Source organism: Lytechinus variegatus, chromosome 8 (genome assembly GCF_018143015.1).
Source record: "Lytechinus variegatus isolate NC3 chromosome 8, Lvar_3.0, whole genome shotgun sequence".
Lineage (NCBI taxonomy): Eukaryota > Metazoa > Echinodermata > Echinoidea > Temnopleuroida > Toxopneustidae > Lytechinus > Lytechinus variegatus.
The window spans coordinates 34,978,923-34,998,639 of record NC_054747.1 but is presented as its reverse complement, the minus strand read 5'-3'; the positions used below and the strand labels follow the sequence as shown (position 1 = coordinate 34,998,639).

Sequence of the window (19,717 nt, the reverse complement as noted above, 5' to 3'; positions counted from 1 at the left end):
CCAGTCTACTTGTTTTTCTCCCCTCGCAAGGTTTTCCTTCAGCCGGATTGCCCGGTTCTTGCTCCAATAACGGCTTAAGGTATTTTTTTTTTGAGCTTCCGAAAAAATAAAGTATCTTCTTTTCTCCTCCAGTTATCTCTGGTAAGCTTTGGGAGTCGGAGAAGGAGAGATGTAATAGGATTCTGGCGGATAGATAGCGATGCGTGAAGGATTTTAAGGTGTCTTGGGATCGTCTGTCGCCATGGAAGGAGAAAGAGAGGCGGGATTAGTTGATCACGGTCTGCTGCGAGTTATTTCCAGTTTCATGGGTTTAATTATGATTTGAACGCTAAATTGCTTCGTCAGTTATATAACTGTTTTCATTGTGCGTTTAATGGGAAAGTAAATTAAAAAAAACTCCAGTATAAAGCATGTAACAATTACAGTTGCATTGATTGGGATTGGTTTATGTATGCCATTCTTGATCGTTTGCAGGCAATGAAAAAAGGGAATTGAATATTGACATGCTTGTTCCAAACATGTTATAAATGATCATAGAACATAACAGAATTGATCAAATGAAATCCATTAGTTTGTCTGTCAGGTCTTTATATTGCCTCAGTAAAAGAAAGAAAAATCATTAACTCAACATTTCATGAAAATATCTTATAGGCAATCTATATCTTACCATTTGAAGACATGCATTTCAGGTCTTTCCTACATTTGACCAAGCAGTAATGCAGCCAACAATGCTCTTCTCAAACTCTGGAAATAATCTATCAAGGGCCTAGTAAAATGAAGTATATTTTTATTGTTGGCTGGATTTTATGATTATTTTTTGTGATTAATCACAAAATTCAGTTGTCTGATCTCTTACCCTGCTTTATGTTACAGAAGCATTGTTTCTCCTCAGCAAATATGTTTGGAAAGCCTGAAATATTTATCTCAAACCCCTTCTGTTCACATTTGATAGTTCATCTTCAAGAGCTTGAACATAATGGCTGTGGATCATTTTGGGAAAATGTCTTACTAATTTATTGAAACCCATTGAGGTGCCACTCTATGTATGCTTCAGTGATTACGGCCGGATGTAAATGGAAAATACCATGTGACATCTTTAGTTTAGGAATATTACATTTAGTAAGTTTCAAGATTTTGCCACAAAAGAGAGAAAAAATGTTGGATGAATGTGCTTATTGAAATGGATAGAAGGTGAAATTGATTATATTATTTGGATAAATATTATAAATTAGCTTATGCATGGATCCTATTAGAACTGGTCTATATAGTTTAGACAAGTGATGGGTAGAGGATGAAAAAACTTCAAAGGGAGGGAGATAGGTGTAGAGGAGGGGGGGGGGGTTATCTTGAGGGTATTAGTTTGCTGAATGAAAGAAGAGAGCAGAAATTAAAAGTACCATGTCTCTTTGAAGGAGATGAAAGAATCCAACACATCTTACTTAATAAATGAATGGCATTGATGAACAAAGGAGAACTAAGCTGAGAAGAAAAGGGGGAGAGCCCATAAAGCTGTTTTTCACCCTATGAGCCCTGTATTGTCATGCCCCTATTGTTGGAGCACCCCCAAACCCATTCAACAATACCATGTGCCCGCATTACCTTCCCTCTTCCCTGATTCTTTTGAAAAGCCCTCTCACCCCGCTAGCTCCCTGTTCACTCGCCACTGCCGCTCCGCTAAGCTTGTTTTAGTCGATTGTCGAAGCCCGCTTGGAAGCGCTTGGAGCGAGAGTGGCCCTCGATCGCCTATTCTTCCCCTGCGACTCAAGGGGTGTTGTTTGTGCCACATTTGGCATGTAAACAACAAGAACACCAATGCAGTGTCTTATCTCTATCCTGGAGCTATATTACTGACCCATCGCTTGTCTTGGAGACCCAACTGTGCAGTTGGTCCATCTTTCCGTTGCGTCCCGGCCATCCGAGTGTATTCTTCCATTTCTTGAATTGGACAATCCCGTACTCATTCATGTGCCTCAAGTGGGCTAATGCATACTGCGAGTACTTGGTAATTGTTGGATGTATCTGTTCGATGCAGTTTATTGTGTTGACATTCTTTGGAGTACAGTCAGGATTGTGGTAGCACCAAAGCAGACTGTCGATGAGATCCGTTGGATGATTTTAAATTTGGAAATATCTTCCCTTCTTCAGTTTTTGTGACAAATTTATCTGGATTTTGTAAGTGGAGTCTTGAGGAGTTTCTGCTAAGTCTATATTTTCAGTCACTAGCATCAGAAGATTTTGACAACCAAATTCTATCACACGAGTTGTTGTTTTAGGGTTAAAACATCGTTTTAGTGCCATTAACCCATTTGTTATAAATTCAGAAGTACAAGTATCTTCCCCAATATTTTATGAAAAACATTTTGCAACTGTAATTGCAGTGCGTCAGTTTTTCTGTTATGAACAACAGTTCTTGCTGAAATTTCTGTGTTTTGTTTTCACAAATTCTGCTTTGCCTTTTGCCAAAATTTTCTACTTTTTCGCTATTGCTGCAAATGAAAGCAACAGGATGAGCATGAAGATTACAATTTTATAAATTATGCTGAAATGAGTAGCCTAAATTGTGAGGAATATCTTAGTACCAATTATTTCCATTAATATAAGAATGTGCAACACTTCGATATCATCCATTTCATATGCATTTCACCTGAACTTATTAGGTAACAGATTTAAACCAATCGTTTATTCTGATATATACCTGAAAAAAGTGGGAACACACAAGCTCTAGTTGTTTCTGGGTAGTATGTAAATTCAATTTCATCAACTGTAGACTTTGGCAGATATTTCTGTTCCACTTAAACTTTTTTATATGTAGATCTATGTCAAAATACTGAAGCAAATAGATTTAATAAATAATAATAAGATTTCAATAAATGTTTTTGTTTGTTACCATCAAAGGAGAATTAAGTGACATCCTTAGACTGGTAATAATAGCCATGAAGGAAAAGAAAACATGGATTGCAAAATGTTTAGCATAATATATATTTTTCAAATATATGATGTCATAGATCCTTGGTATAAATATATCAGGCAATTGATCTAACAATATTACTACCAAATGCCTCCATTAATTTTTGCTTTCTTTTCTCTCTGTATATATTCTGTTTCAGGAGAAAGTTGGTCTTATCTCGCAGACGATTTTGAACAATTATCTTTTGGATAAAGGCGAGTTAAAGGTAGGTGTTAATAAAACTATTGCAAATCCTGAAAATAGTCCTCACTCCCTGCAATTATGTTTGCAGTGACTGATTAATATTCAAAGGCCGAGTCTCATCGATGGAGAATTTCAAGAAACTTGTAATCAATTGTAAGTCAGGTCCAGGTAAACTCCAAAATTAGTTGTTATAATATGAAAATGAGTAAATGAAATAAACATAGATTTCTATCTTGATCAATTCAACAGTATCTCAATGCTCTCTTATATCAGCCAAAATCTGCAGTTAAATTAACTTTCAAAATGTGGATAGGAATAAAAAAAAAATATTAAAGGAACAGAATATCATCAAGGAATAATTTTGCTTTACAAATTTAAATAGCATTTTTGGTCATAAGAGAAAAGCCCTCAACTATTAATGTTCATTCCTATGTAAACATATGCTATACAAAAGACTTTATGCATAGCAGTCTTTCAAAAATGTGGGGCAAATTGCGATGCAATACCAGGAAAATTATTCCCCAATAATTCTCTCTTTCTAAAGTTTTTTTGGGTGGCTAAATTTGTTGTCCTGTCAAATGTTTATGCATGGGACTACACTGTGTACAGTCCTGCCCATGAACTACAAGACGAGTTTAACCAGGGCAAACAGAAAGCCGGGTTTCTCAACATTGTTTACCAATCAGATTTAGGCAATGACAGCCTCTTTACTCCCTCGTTTCCGCTCAGGGTACACAGAGAAAGAAAGGAAAAGGTTGGATGATAAAACGTGTAATAAGACTGTTTAGTGTTTGAGTGAGAAATCTACCTGGCATTCCTCTGCTACCATGCATTTGTCTCGCTTTGAAGATGGTCTGTGATCAGACGTTGGATTGAAAAATTAAACTTTCTCATGTTAAATAAAACAAAACAATAATGTCATGTTCTTAAATTTAATTGTTATTCTGATTACTTTTTCTATTAGAGGGGGGAGGGGATCGATACATCTACAGGTAGGGCATCACATTTTAGGCCTACCTAACAACTTACCCTTACTTTTCTTACTTTTTTCAAGTGGGAAAAGGAGCCAAAGCTTGGCTGATACATAGTGCATCATTGAAATAAGCAAATAGATATTTGGCCCCTCATTATCATGAAAAAGGCAGAAAAATTGCATGTTTTGTATGCCAGGAGCAACTGAATAGTAATGATTCCCTCTTAGTGTGTAGTTCATGTGATTTTATGGAAGCTGTGAAATTTCATACCAAGAAATTATGGAATTCTTCCTTTAGAAAACAAAGCTAATATATGCTATGCATTGTCACACCAATGGCAAAGGGTTTGGTTCATGACAACATGTGTTTTATTTTCTTTTTTATAACAAAGAGATATTTTAGGTCAAAGAAGACTCGTAAAACCTACGAAATATTGTTCAAAACAACAGAATTTATTTCTGGTTTGCATTCTTCCACCAAACCCAGTGCAGCATAGTTTCTTCATGGTTTCTCCCACCGGAGCCGTTTGACTTCCCCCACTTTTGGAATCTATATTTTATTACTTCTCATTATTCCTCTAAGTTTTTTGTTTTTCTAAAAAATGTGGCAGCGGTGGGATCGTGGTAACATGTAAGTCTCAATGGCAAGGCAACAGAAGGACCTTTCACATCTGCCCGATCATAAAAATAACATGTACTTTGCCAGTGCAAATATGAAGTATTCGTGATATCCTCAAGAGAACCTGAAATTCAATGCAAACTCATTTGTGCCAACTAGTTATTAACCTGTAAACTACTGAAATTGGCAATTCCCATAGGATTTGTACAGGGATCATCGGGTTCCAGTCGGCAATGGGCTGAGGAGAGAATTTTCACAAACATTTCTTTAGATTCATAGTGTGAAATCATTCAAATAACAATAATTCTACATGTGTGACAAGATAGAAGCATGTTCTTTTGTACAAGAGTGTGCAAAATAACTTTTGTGAAGGCCTACATTGCGACTGGAACAGGATCTTGGGATTTTCAGCTATTCTTCATGATGAGATGGGAATGAATGCGTCTAGAGCACAGGCCTATGTGATCCCTGGTGAATGAGCATGAAATTGAATTTAATAGTAGGAAAGGGTTAACCTCTTATGACTAGGGTAAGCAAACAGAGTCAAGTTCCTCCGAGAACGACTCTCCTGCCAATTGTTTGAAGGCTATCCATCTTAATTTATGCGTGATGTCATCGCGACCTAGTGAAATATGACCCAGGGGTCACCTGTGCCTTGACCTCAGAGCTTGATCTGGTTCTTAAGTGTGGAATGCATTTGAAATTTCAAGCACCATTGTCGGCCTGCCTATAAGTTATGACTGTTGCATTGTGGGATACGTGGGCTTTGTTTCATAGAATTTGTTGATATGCAGGATGTCGCTATTAATTGCTAGTCTATTGTAGGTCCCAATATCTAGTATCATTTAACTTCCAGGCCCTGTTTTCTTATATTAATATGCAAATTGCGAATGGTGTGTTGCAAACATGCCATTTTCATATTCAATCAATTGGTAGACAATTCTAGGTCCAAATATCAATTACAAATCCTGCGGGTCCTGATTCATATAACTTTTTATTTTGTAAATAGGATGTTGCGATCAATTGCTAGTCAATTTATTATATATTGTAAATCTTGCAGTTAGTTCCACAGTTGCATTTGTCGATGGCCTCTTTCTTCCAATCTGTAGCATGGAAATAATACATAGGACATTTATCATTTGCAAATTTGCAATCAAGGTGTTATTTATCTAGGAAGTCTTAATTAAAAATCCAAAATGTTCAATATTTAGATGAGTAAAACAAAATTGGCTAACTGCTAACACTTACAGATTCATGCGGGCATGAGTATTGATTAAAGTTTGGAAATAATATCTAGAATTTTATGTTATTTTTCTCCTTCCTGAAGAGTTATTTACCAGAGTTTGGTGCATAAATGCATTATTACAAAAACCTCAAGTTGGATAATTGGATGTTGCAAAATGCCTTTCCCATTGTGTCAGAACTTGGTTTCATTTTTGAATTCCCAAGTACAGGTTGAGAAAGCCTGCAATATCCTGTTTTAGTTGCATGCCAATCTGGTGATAAGAATGACTGCTCAATTACGGACATAATCCATAATTCTGCACATTTTTCATTCTATAAGAAAATTGTCATTCAATGTGCCTCATGGGGCTTCAGAGAGCCAAGATTTAATGAGATAGGGTTCCATTATTATCAAACTTTATTGTCCCTTTCTTGCTGATAATGACTGATTGCTCATTTTTAATCCGATCTATTGAAACTCTAAGCAACAGGGGAGTGTGTCATGAAACTATTAGTATATGTTTTTCTCACTGAGTTATTCACTCTTAGCCAATCAGATGCAAGGATTTTGGTAGCTTATAACCATAGTTGGTGATCTTCACTGTCTATTTGTTGCGTGAAATGCTCCCATGGCTTCATTCTCACTTCGCACAATATTTCATGACTTAGAACATTTGTTTTATTTTGACAGGGTAGGCCGTAAATCTGATAAGTCGGTAAAATTTTAGTGGGTTCTCTTGAAGAGGTGTCTCGCTACTTTGGATATGATACTCTTGGGTGTGGGAAATTTATTATTTAGTCATTTGGCCCTTCGACCCTCTTCATTTCAATGGAAAATGAAGAAAAATATTGTTTAGAACACTTGGCAAATCCTAATGTAAGGTCTTTATGGATCTCTTCATAGAAAGGTTTTTCTCTTTCTGAATAAGAAGAAAAACGTTTTTTGGGGGCCCCATCCCTATGAATCCTATTTCTTTGTTTTTATCTTTTTCAGATTTAGACATTCAGCAACCCTCCATCAGCTACATATATAATATATAGGCCTACCCTTTTCATCCCTCCTACTTTATTGTAATTTTTCAAAACGTAAGGAATGAGGAGAAATAGCCCACTAAAATGGAATTTGTACCTAAGTCCCCCAAGCAGTATTTCATTTTTCTATTTAATCTATTTCTTTTTGTATAGATTAAGCCACTCGAATGTTTAAAAAAGTATTGATGTAATGATGTTATATGACCTTCCTCATCTTCCACCACATCGCCTCTACCCTTTCTCCACCCCCCCCCCTCGCGACCCAGTTATCCCCCACCAAACCAGCGGGGGGGGGGGGCCTATTGCCTTCTCCCACTTCAACTGTCATCATTCTATCTGTAGGCGGTTTCAGACCGCCTCGAAGTTCGCCAGTTCCAGGTATTCTCTGATCGGGAAATTTACCCCGATCAGAAAATACCAGGTATTTTGGTAATGTGAAAGCAAACTACGCGTAATTTCCCCGAAAGAAAATACCCGCTAAATAGTAGGTACTTGGCGAAATTACGGGAACTTTCGTGGGGATTTTTCCAAGGTCGCAGGTATTTTGGCGATGTGAAAGCAAATTACGGGAACTTTTATCCCAGCGTGTCGTTGGGCGCGGCGGCGTGGGTGGCTGCTGGGCTAGTGATTTTGAATCTCCCGCCTTGCCTGCTTATCAGACCACACTGCGCATGCTCGTAACTTCGGGAACTTATCCCGAAGGATGTGTTTCGGGGCGGTGTGAATGCAGGAATAATTAACGGGTATTTTTTAGCCTTAAAAAGTTCTCGTAATTTAACGGGGATTCTTGTGATCGAGGCGGTTTGAAACCACCTTGTGTAGAATTTATATCAGCGCCTTGTCTCCCTTAAGAAGTTTTATTGTCATAACAAGTACCTGAAAGAAGATGAACCACAACACTTATCTAATAAGTTAACAGTCATGCACTCTTTGAAAGGGGGTCAGTCTCGCCCCCATAAATCTTACTGGTATCATTTATCACAGGGTGCATTCATTCATGCAATTGAAACTTGTGCATGGACTCTAAACTTCCAAACACTGTTTTAAACTGTTGTGATCAGGGTTTGCTGAACCACATCATGCACTCGACTTTGAATGCCATTGAATGTTGACCAATGTAGGATGGGGGTGGTGGATGGTGGTGCTTTACATGTATTTAACATTGTTAGAATATACTCAAATCGTTAATTGGTTAAGTTCATAATAATTCCTGTTTAGTGCAAATTATTCAGATCATTAATGGACAGGCTTTAATAGTCAGTGCATATATATAGAGAGATAGGTCTTACTGAGATTGGAAATTTTACTTTACAAAAAGTGCTTTACAGTTTTTATAATGTACTACGCCCAATCCACTTAAACAGTTATTCTGTGTCTGTGACTGTTGCATTCCCAATATTTTCCTGAATTTGTTTTTGTTTTGTTCAAGTGAAATTCAATTATTTTATTCATAAAGGGGTCTCTTGTCTCTGGGGACTTGTGCTACTCTGTAAATCTGTTGGTCGGTTCCTTTTTGAGGTAGACCTCTGGCTTGAATTTTTCTTGGGCCAGGACTCGATTAATTGGCCTCCATTCTTCTAGCCCTTCAAATCTTGACATTCCAATCATATTGGTTTCCTTATCCGACTAAGGTGATAAAAGCTAGGGTTATGCCTTTGGTTGAAAGCGTCTTTCAAGATCGTTCTTGCGGCTTTGAACTCCCATGCCAGATCCGAATCTCATTTCTTAGAGAATTCCCTGTTTGCTTGGTGTCTTGGGGTCACACGGCAGGGCAAGAGAGACAAGTATCGTGATAAAAATGATATCACAAATCTCGCATCTCTTTGCCAATTGAAAAGAATCAGCGTGACAGATATATGAACTCCCCTTTTAATCAACAAATATTGGGAAAGATTGGCTTTAAATCACAAACAACAAAAGTCATACTGTGGAATTTTTTGTGCCTGTGTGCTTAAATGCTTTCAACGGGTAAATGTTTGCGGTGCAATTAATGCGAGATTATAATCGATATCTAGTCAGAATTGAACCCGAGATTGACAGAGTGCCTCATTGTGGGTGAAGTTTGACAGTTGTAGCACATCATCAATCAAATCGCAAAGAAAAGAGTCGCCGAAGAATGCATTATTATTCTTCCCGGCCATTATTGAATTATTTCTAGTAGTGTAATCTTTTGTGCGTCTGTATTGCGAGCCGATTTATGTGCAAATAATTGCTCAGATTTGCCTGAAGGGGTATGCTGAACTTGACTGATGGGTTTGAGTTTACACTGAACTGTGGCACATCAGTGACAAGGAACTGTGCAGATTGTGGTGGACAACCCCTTCTATTATCCATACCACAGATATAAGGTACTGTAAAAAAGTTGTCATTGGCTGTGAGAATGCACTTTACATAGATGTAGTTCTCATTGTTGCCTTATGCATAAAGATGCAATCTTGCTAATTATTTATGAAAAATGACTGGCGGTATCATCACAGAACCTTCTTGCTTTTAAAGTTGAAGTTATGATTTTCATTAAGAAAACATTTACCTACAATGCTCCTCGATTTTTGTCATAGACAGTTAGTGTAACATGGATATTGGAATGGCTCCAACAAGAGAAGTCGATTGATGTGTTATCCTGATCCAAACATCATTTCAGGCTTTCAGTACAATTTTCTTGCAGTGAAGCAGAATGAAAAAAATAAGAATAGAAATGAAGATTCCCAGATGAATGCACACAAACTGACTCCGCTGTAAACAAAATATTAGGTCATATCTGGATCTACTATACGACTAGATGAACTGTTGTTGAACCAAATTTGATCTAAGTGTGGAAAAGTAAGAAGACCAAATGGAAATGCATTAGATTATAAGGCAGCCCAAGTGAATATAAGGGGAAGTGATTGTTGGACCAAATGGCGATTGGACCAAACTGGTAGTAGACGAAGTGGGTTTAGCCATCTTTTTGATGGTCTAAGATGATCTGAGAAATAGACTACCTGGTAATAGAAAGTCAGGAAACCAATTGAACCCAAATTTCAATTGTTCATTTTTGTCCTTTTACGAACCCAAATGATTCATGTATGTGGCATTTGGGAGGGTGATTCATTCAATTCTTTTCTTTGGAGAGGATGTTGAAATCAATTGCTGGACAGACCAATGTTACATGGAATTACATGTAGGTCTATATCCCTCACATGAATCTTCGAGTTGTCATCTAAGAATTGTAAATGCCAAGAAAACGTTACAATATCATGCCAGCAGGTATCGTTTGACGTTCTTCTAAACATGAACAATTCTCGATGCGAACACAACGCACCTGTGTTTGTCACAAACGCCACCTTGTGTTAATCTCGTTGCCTAATTGTTCCGGATATGCAAAGAAACATAACATATGTAATGACCTATCTCTCGCTCCTGTCTGTGACTCAAATAATTTCCTGGATGAGAGGTTGGGATGATGTGCCATCTTTTCCATATGGTTTCAAGCAAGATTTGACACTTCTGGTTAAAGGCAAAATCTGGCTCTTGCAGTCAGCAGTATCTTGCGGAGGTTGTAAAACAATGCTGAATTGCCATCATCGTTGTTATCTCTGTCTTTGTTTTAAGGCGAAGTTCGCATTGATGTAAAGTTGTTTTCAATAGAAACAATTTACACAAGGCCATTATTTCTATTTTCCAACTAACATTTACTATTGTTATTGAATATTTACTGCGAAAAATCACTCTTTCTACCAAGCTATAGCATCTACTGTCTCACAGACTTTACTAGTTTGGCAGTAGTTTGCACATGTAGACATTAGGCACAACCAAGTTAAATGGTGAGCTCTGGTTTATAACAGTTCTATAGTGAATTAAAAATGGAAAAATAGTGGAGAGATGAATCACAATTCTGAAAAATGCTGAAGAAGAGACAAAAGAAAGACTGGAATGTAGTAAACATAGGACTTTTAAAGGAAGCTGCATGTAGCTATACATATATGTTTACCCAACCATTAGAATTACAAATTGACATAACATTATTCTCCTTTAAATAAATGTGTTCTTTCTCTTTACTCATGTTTTGGTCATTTGAGATTGATTCGTGATTAAAACCCCAAATCTATCAGATCTGTCTTGTAAGATTTTCTCAGGTTTGCCTTTCAAAGTTGGGAGAATTTTCAGTATTAATTATGAGGAAACCTAAGGAACGATTCTTTTCATAGTTGTTTGTCCTATTTCAGCTATTCAAATGAGGAATGCACGGTGGCACGGGGAGTTGAACTAGTTTGCGTTGAAAGGCACTAATATGGCTCCAAATTTGAAAGTCAATTTGTAATACCTGTTTTTTTACCAAGCCCCCTGAATCTTTGTCCAGTGCCCAATCTATTTTTCCCACTGCATTTCTGCTCTCCTTCTTGTGGTTTTCTCCCTATTCTCTCATATTCTTTTTACCTTGCTATATTTCCCACTCTTCAGTCTTATTTTCATTTTGGTCAATATATTGATTACAGCAAATACTATATTTTGATGATACATGTTTCCTATTTGAGTGACTTGATATTACCTATAAAGAGTTCATGGCGGGTGTATTATAAAGCTGTTTGTAAGTTAAGAGTGACATTGAGAATGAATGTTGAACCTTTCTTACACGTTAAATAATCACCAATGTACATTCGATGGTGAATATTTACCTCAAGAAAGGATCACCAATCATTCTTAAAGTCACTTAACTTCGAACAGGTTTATGAAACTGTCCCCAGATGTTGTTTGTATAAAGTGATTGATAATATCAGAATCACACACAAAGTAGCCTGCTCATGAGAAATATTGGGAGAATTTGTACCTTGTAATCAGTTATTTTTTGTGACTCTTTAAACACGAATTGCAGTTTAATATATGGAATAACATACAAAAAATTACGATGGACTTAGTGGGGGAGGGGGTATGTATATTCATATGAATGAACAATGAATAGAAAGAAGGTCCATAGGAGAATGTTAGGAAGAAAGTTACATCTTCTTAGTTTAAGCATGTAATGCCACTTCAAAAAAGATGTTAAGTCTTCAAACAAAATTTAAACCCTAATCTTGAGGAATCATTATATGATTCAGCTGATACCCATGAATAACCACAGAGGCTATGGAATAATATAGGGATAGAAAAGATGGAAATAACAATGGAGGTATTAGAGAGGACTTACATAAGAACTATACAGCTTCTTTGCCCAGAACTAACGGAAGTATCCCTTGACTAGCAAGTGATAATTGAATTAAGACCTAGGATGGATTCCTTGTATTCAGATACTGTGGAAAATAAGAAGAGGGTTTAAAGGGCTTAGTAGCTGCGAATTTTGTTCTTACAAAAGACAGATTATCGTTTTTTTGAGAAAGGGGTATATATTTTTAGATAGAAAAGAGAAGCGCATCTTGTTGATCTTCAGTGGTAGATACTGTTGATTCATGTGGTTGCTTCTGAATTATTTGCAAGAATTTATGCAAGTTGTTTACATGGAAATAATGTAACCCAAATGCTGAAGCATCAATATATTGATCATGTTAACTCTTAAAAGTGTTGATGAACAAAATATTTCTCAGAATTGATCAATTGGCATTTACAAATAGGTTTGTAATTGTGAATTTTACAGACACATTCTCCAGAAGCATTTCTTCTTCCATTATGAGTGCAGACTACCTTTTGGAGTATTATTGTATTGTTTAGGTAGTGTGTTGGTTTTAACGTGCATAGATTGTGACTCTCCTATGGCTATACATGTATATGGGACCAACATTCATGTTCTTTCCAATGGACGGAGTGTTTTTCCAACTGCATCCACACTTGCACTGAATACAGTGGTGTTAGACGTGTTATGGCTAGAACCCACTCCTGTTGAGATCGTCCAATCTTATCTAAAACAGACGCTCTATAACCTATTGAGCTACGCTGTCACCATTTCTCACTACTATAAAATTAGTTCAGTTCCATTGATACTGTCATAAATTTGTACATTATGAATGTTACTGTATGTAACACTTGATTGTGTTCTATTAAAACTAAATGATGTATTCTTGACACCTTAGGTGTAGGATTTACAATTCACTGACCGGTGTTTCTCTTAACACTTGAGTTTTTACAAAGTACATCTTCATATGATGCGTAAAGTTGAGGAAGAATAGGCTATGACATGGTTGATTAACCTTTGATCATAACAAATGATAATGCAACATCAACCCTGTCAATCAAAATATCATCTTCAGAAAGTACTTGTCAGTCGTGATTTGTGGTACACTTTCCTCGGCACTGAATTCTAAGAAGAAAATCTGATACTGCCTCCTATTCCAAGCTGTAATTATGACCTGGGTCCCGTAACACAAAGGTTAGTGATTAATCGTACACTTTATTTTTACGTTTGATTGTACATTGTAGCCAATGGAATCAGTCGTAGAAAATGTTCTACGATCATTGCTACATGCAAGCTTTGTGTTACAGGCCCCAGGTTAGTCTTCAGGGCCGGCACTAGGATATGTAAAATGGGGGAGGACAAAAGTAAATGTGCTGGGGGGGGTTGGGGTTAAGAAAATTTTGTCAAGTTTGAAAGGTTGAAAGATCGTATTTTATAGCACTCACAGCTTGAATATGCTTTTGACAGCATATTAATGGGGGCCTACCATTTAGAAGTTACACAAAATTTCCTTCATTTTTTAACATTTCGGGGGGGGGGGGTTGGAGGGGAGGGCAATGATTTTAAAGGGGAAGTTCACCCTGAAGAAAACTTTGTTGTAAAAATAGCAGAAAAAATAGTAAAAAATATTGGTGAAGGTTTGAGGAAAATCTGTTAAAGAGTAACAAAGTTATTAGAGTTCAAAATTTTGGATTTGTGATGTCATAAACGAGCAGCTGCCCCATGTGTTATGTAATATAAAATGTATGAATTTCAAATTTTGTATGGTTCCTGATGACTTAATTTTGTTTTCTTTTCATGATCGGGTGTGAAATGATTTGTCAATTGATATACAAAAGTTACAGTGAAAACCATTTTCAATTTTCTGAGAAAATGACATTTCATTGATTTTTTATCATTCGCTATGTAGAAATGCTGCTCGCATATGACGTCACAAATCAAATAATTGAAATTCTAATAACTTTTTCATTATTTGATGAATTTTTCTCAAACCTTCGGCAATATTTTTTATTATTTTTTCTGCTATTTTTACAATAAACTTTTTGTCAGGGTGAACTTCCCCTTTAACTCGGGGGAATTACCCCATGCCCCTCCTTGATGTGGCCACTGTTAGTCTTTGAATATCTTGAGAATGCCTAGGGTGAAATTGAGCAGCTATTTTATTCTTCCTTTCTCTATATCAGAGCTCTAATTTTGTTTCTATGATGGATGGTTAGTAATCTCATTATTAGTGGAAGAGTGGCTACAAATCTCAATACCTTCTTCCAATTCAAATCAAGATTGTTTGCCAATGAAAATGAAATTGATTCTTAAACCCATTGATGCTTCTTTCAGTTGAGCATAATGCTATTTGAAACACCCTTCCAAAGCCAAGTCAGTGTAATTATATCATGACTGAGCCTTCCACAACCCTTCATAACTAGTTCATCTGAGAAATATGAAATAAGAAGATTATGAGATACGGGTGAACTAATGTCAAATTCCGTTGGATGACGTTTGGTGATCAAAGTTTTGATTCAAGATGACTGTCGTAAGATGAACAATCTTTTTCTATCAGGCAAGATGTACTTGGGAATGTGTAGATTTGACTTCCCTGCAAACACCCAACAAAAATTCAGAATGTTCCAAACAAATGTTTTTGAACCATCTTAACATTTTAAGTATGTTAAAATACATTTCATAAACATCCGAGCATTGAAAATTCTTAAACAGAGAAAATTGAATGATGACAATTTGATTAACACATATTTAGTATGTCCCAATATGCAATTATTAAATTATACAAATATCCATATATCTAGCTATAAAACAATATTCAAGTATCATTACATGTCTATCCAAATATTAAAAAAAACCTGCAAATATTCAACTATGCAAATTCCATTTATTCAAATTTGCAAACACATCAATATGCACATTTATGCCTGTTTCCTCACGGCAGTCATGTTCCACAAGATGCAGTGCATGCTCTTTCTTGAAACATCTCCTTCCATTAAATTGATAGGAAGATGGATGTCATCTGATGTGAATGGCGCTATTGAGGGCAAGGTATTTATAGGACAAGACAAGGGGGCTCAAGACTATTTAGGTTTGAGGCTGCAAAGTTGCATAGACTGGCGACAAGGCTCCCACGTCAGGTGATGAGGAGGACAGCGTGAACTGCCGTGATTAATGGTCGGCTGCCGGCCAATAGTATCAGTTGTGCCTCCTCTTCATACTGAAGATTAATTTGCCTTTAATAGGGATGTAGATATAATTGATTTGAAATAATTTCCAAAAAGGATTATACTTTTTAATTGATTACAAATATCATTTGCAATTGATTGGTAATTTGTATATTGTGTGCTTTAAAAGTAGTCAAGTGAAATTTGCCAACAGTTTCATACTCCTTCTGAGTCTCCCAGTGCAGTATCATTTACCTTGATGTTAGGCATAATGTAAAGAAGTCTTATTTGCCTCTCGGCATCTTTTTTAACTTTTCCTCATCAGTTATCAATAATTTTTCTTTGCGTGCCTGGGTTTCAGATGTGTTATGAGAATTCTGTGTATGGGCCGAAATGGTTTAACTTGATTTCCAAGCCTTTTCGAGATTTGATTTGATTTTAATAGGGACAGCATAGATGGCATTATCATTTATGCTATTCGTTTACCCTTCATTTCACAACCCATTTACCCTTGCCATTTCAAAGGGAAAGACGAGCATGACAATTAGAATTTATCTTGCACAGTAATGACTTCCTAAGCATTTTCATGAAATGTAGAATTATGACCTTCTAAGATATAGAAAAATATATTGAATGTTTAATTTTGCATTTCGAAATTGTTACTGGGAAATGTTTTGGGTGTACCAATTAGATACTTCACCCCGGTTACGTTACAAATATGCCTGCCTTAATGTTACAGATCACCTTTAAGTCTTGCCATGCTTGCTTAATGAGCCAGTATCCGAAACAGAATATTCCGAGCGCCTAGCGAACCTGCCATCACGTCATATCTCTGTCCCCCGACATATCATCTGCAGTCGAACTTGATCTGGATGACGTTGCACCCGCCTCTCTTTGGCTCTCTCAAGAGTTCTAGATTGTCTCTGACAGATGTCTCTGTTGTAACATTTGCGGTGATCCCTAGGGATTGGTTGCCTAAGCCGCTTGTTTACTCACTGGTAAGGGAATAGAGCGTGCTGGTTAGCCAAATGTTTGCTTGCGAGCCGGGAAGGAGTAGTTCACAGGCAAAAACCCTTTTAGTCTAACTAGGTCCTAGTTTTCTGTGTTTTCTGGCAAACCCTTGTTTGGTCTAACATATCTATTAAACCAGTGCCAAGTTATGCATGAGTGTCTGAAGATATAAAATATTTGCTTGCAAGTGGGGAGAGAATAGTTCATTTGTAAAAGCTTCTTTTGTCAAACTAGGTCCAAGTCATTTCTGGGTCTAATAATCCATTGTAGAGCCTACCTTGAAAGGTTCAGACTTGACTCACCATTTGTACACTCCAGCATTTGTGATGTGATATGTACATGAAGGCCCTCTATTTTTTCAACCACGAAATGTTAAAGCCTGTGTATAGCTTTGGTAAAGGGTCAATAATGTGATTGATAATCGAATATCATCTAATATGACAGTCTTACTGAAGCGTAGAGACCGTTAGATATTTTTCCAACTGCACTTCTCTGAGAAAATTTCAAATATTCAAATCTTAGATATATAGCGCCCTCTCTCGGCGATGCTTGTTTTAAATTTAAAAAATGGGCATTCAAGCACTAGTCTTATAAATTTAGTGATTAGATATCCAAAAGTTACAGACAAAGAACATATCTTGAAAGTTTTAGCCCATTCCATGATTTGGAATAGGATTTAATTGAAAGACAAAAACACACAGATATGACCCGATCAAGTTAAATTTCCATGTAAAATCGCAAAATTTATCCTGTAAAACACATTTTCATTTCATATCCTCCACATCATAACTGTTATAGGGCATATCCATTCATATTAGCTAGCAATGAATTGGAATAGTGATAGGTGCATTTTGGTGGATTTACAAAAACTATACACAAGCTTTAAACTTCAGATGGTAAATGATACTTTTTTTCTTGAGATTGTGAAGAAGAAAATTATGTCAGGGGTGGGGTGGTTTCCACTTAAGACAATAATCCGTTTCAATGAGGAACTTAAAACAAATTGTCAGGAAAATGAAAGTTTTTCCCATGAGGTAATAATGCATTTGGATTTAAGATGAGGTAGCCTGACAGTTTGTGGGAAGACGTCAAATTTTTGAAGATGACGTTTTGGGTTAAGAGCTTTCCGATCGTTGAGGAAAATGAAATCATTGTTAGTGACTGGACAGGATGTGTACTCGGATGCAAGAAGAAGGTCTTGACAAGGACGAGATGGAATGAACTTGACGTTCCAAGGAGGGAAAATATGTTTGGAAGTTCAACAATTGTGTGTGATGTGACAGGTTTGTGACATCTATCACTACCAGCTGGTTGACAGTGTTAAGGGGATGGGTTCTATAAATCTATGCGCAGACTGCCAAACTTTATTTAGAGTTGCTGTTGTTAGTTTTGTTCCATCCAAGTTCCATTAGAAATCTGTAATATGCCATTTAACAACATAAGCAATTCAGATGAAAATGCTTGGCTTTTGTTTCAGGAATATTTTCAGTGTGAAATTGAAAGATTACCTTGATTAAAGAATTTGCTTTGTGAAAATTCTTATTCTTTTTAAGGTTTTTAAGTGCAGAATCATCGCTGTTTTCTAATTACATTATTTTTATTTAATCTTTAATGATGGATTCTCAACAGTGTTAAAAAAAGCATTGAACAATGCATTTCAGTAGTTATGTTTACACTATATTAGTGAAAAATGCAGGGCCTCTTTTCAGTTTGTTAACTGTAAGGGCTACCCTGTTGAAATAAAACTTGAATGAATGAATAAATAAATAAATAAATAAATAGATAAATGATTTTTTTTAATCTAGATAAAAGCAGTAGAGAAAGATGCTTTATTCTGTGGTAAATACCTATAACGAAGCGTAAGGTATATTTTGTTCAGAGTCGGTGAGCAGAGAGAATAAAATGGCCCGTATGTGTAACACTGTCAAAGTCCTCCATCACGTGTGTCGCCTCCTAATCCAACGCTGATGTAGGTCCTCTTTTGTCTCTTGTGAAAACTTATCATTACTCTCATAATATCCATGCCCATTTCCATTCCTTTCTCTCCCCTCGTCCTCCCTCTCTCCACTTGTTCCTTTGCCCTCTCCCTTCCGTTACTCCTTCCCTACTACAAAATTTGACTCATATCATATTAAGAAGAAAAAAATAACGGGGAAAAAGAAGAGATTTCACCCCGAGTTCTTCAAGTTCAAATCCTAAGTGGGAATTAATGGACGCTGACATAGAGCATGTGCGTCGACCCCATGACCTCTACCCATCAAGGCGCCAAGGGCCTTAATCCTGGGCTCAGCATAATGAGTCTTGAATACCAGCCTGATTTCTGATGGATGTTCTAAAATGCTAGTGAACTACTCAGCATTTTTCTTTTGTATCTGAAGGATCTGTGTTTCAAGAAAAGTGCAGTTGATTTGGGCCACATTTATTGGGAATCATACTCAGTGTCTTTTTCTTTGTAATTTCTCAGCTCTCAGCATTTCATTTTGTTATATAAGACTGTGTTGAAAGGTACAGTGTGCTTCAAGAAAAGTGGGGTCATTTTATTGCCACATTGTTCACCAGTTGTCCTCTTCAGGCCCCAGCATCTTTTTCTTTCTAAATCTCAAACTGCAACATGGATGCAGCAATGGGATTCGCCTTGCTTTTTAGTCAGCTTTCTATGTAATATTCATTTTCCTTTATCCAGGTTTGTTTTTGATGCTTTGTTCTTCCATGGAGACCTTATGAAAAAAATTCAATTCATTTGTGATATATTTGTGAACCAAACCAAACTACTTGGAAAATGGATTGCAGTATGTATTCACTACTTGTCGGTATGTTTGGCAAACCTTTAAGATGTGTCTCGCAGGCTCAATATGTTGAAAATCTTACACCTGTATATCCCCTATTGCCCAGCTGAATGAGGAAGCCTTTAAACTATGCCTTACTGAAGTAAACTTCAGGCAAGAGAAAGAGCGTCTGAAAGCAGAGAATAGCACTGCAGCTAGGTTGAATCTAATGTAACACTGGACTTGACTGCATGCGGCAAGGTCATGACTGGGGTCGAGGGGAGAGATGGTGAAAACCCCCAAGGTAATGATGTCTTCCCAGCCACCATACATTAGTTGCCCTCATCTGACTCCTTTGGTGGAGGAGGGTGGGGTGTGGTGGTGAGTGAAAGAGGAGGTGAAGAATGATGAGGTCGAACATTAGTCGTGGATTTGAGGGTTATGGAAGTTTACCCTCTATTCCTATTGCAGAGCTATGCCTATTGCAGAGTTGTGCGTGTGTTTCTTTCTCTTTCTCCCTCCTATTCCTCTTTCCTCTCTCTATCTCTTTCTTACTCTTTATCTCTCTCTTATGTTCTCTCCATCTCTCCCTTTCTGCCTGTCTTTCTCTATTGCTCTTTGATGCTGACCCACAT

General features: G+C 36.9%; 1 protein-coding gene across 1 annotated transcript in view; it reads left to right on the top strand.

Annotated features, from left to right (window-relative positions):
* Positions 1–407: 407 nt before the first annotated feature.
* The window catches only part of LOC121420429 (cell adhesion molecule-related/down-regulated by oncogenes-like), a 41,667-nt gene continuing 22,357 nt past the window's right edge, over positions 408–19,717 (top strand). Inside the window, exons 1-2 of the mRNA XM_041615055.1 lie at positions 408–2,172; positions 3,108–3,173. The gene's annotated coding sequence lies outside the window, so the exon portion shown is untranslated. The remainder of the gene's footprint in view (positions 2,173–3,107; positions 3,174–19,717) is intronic.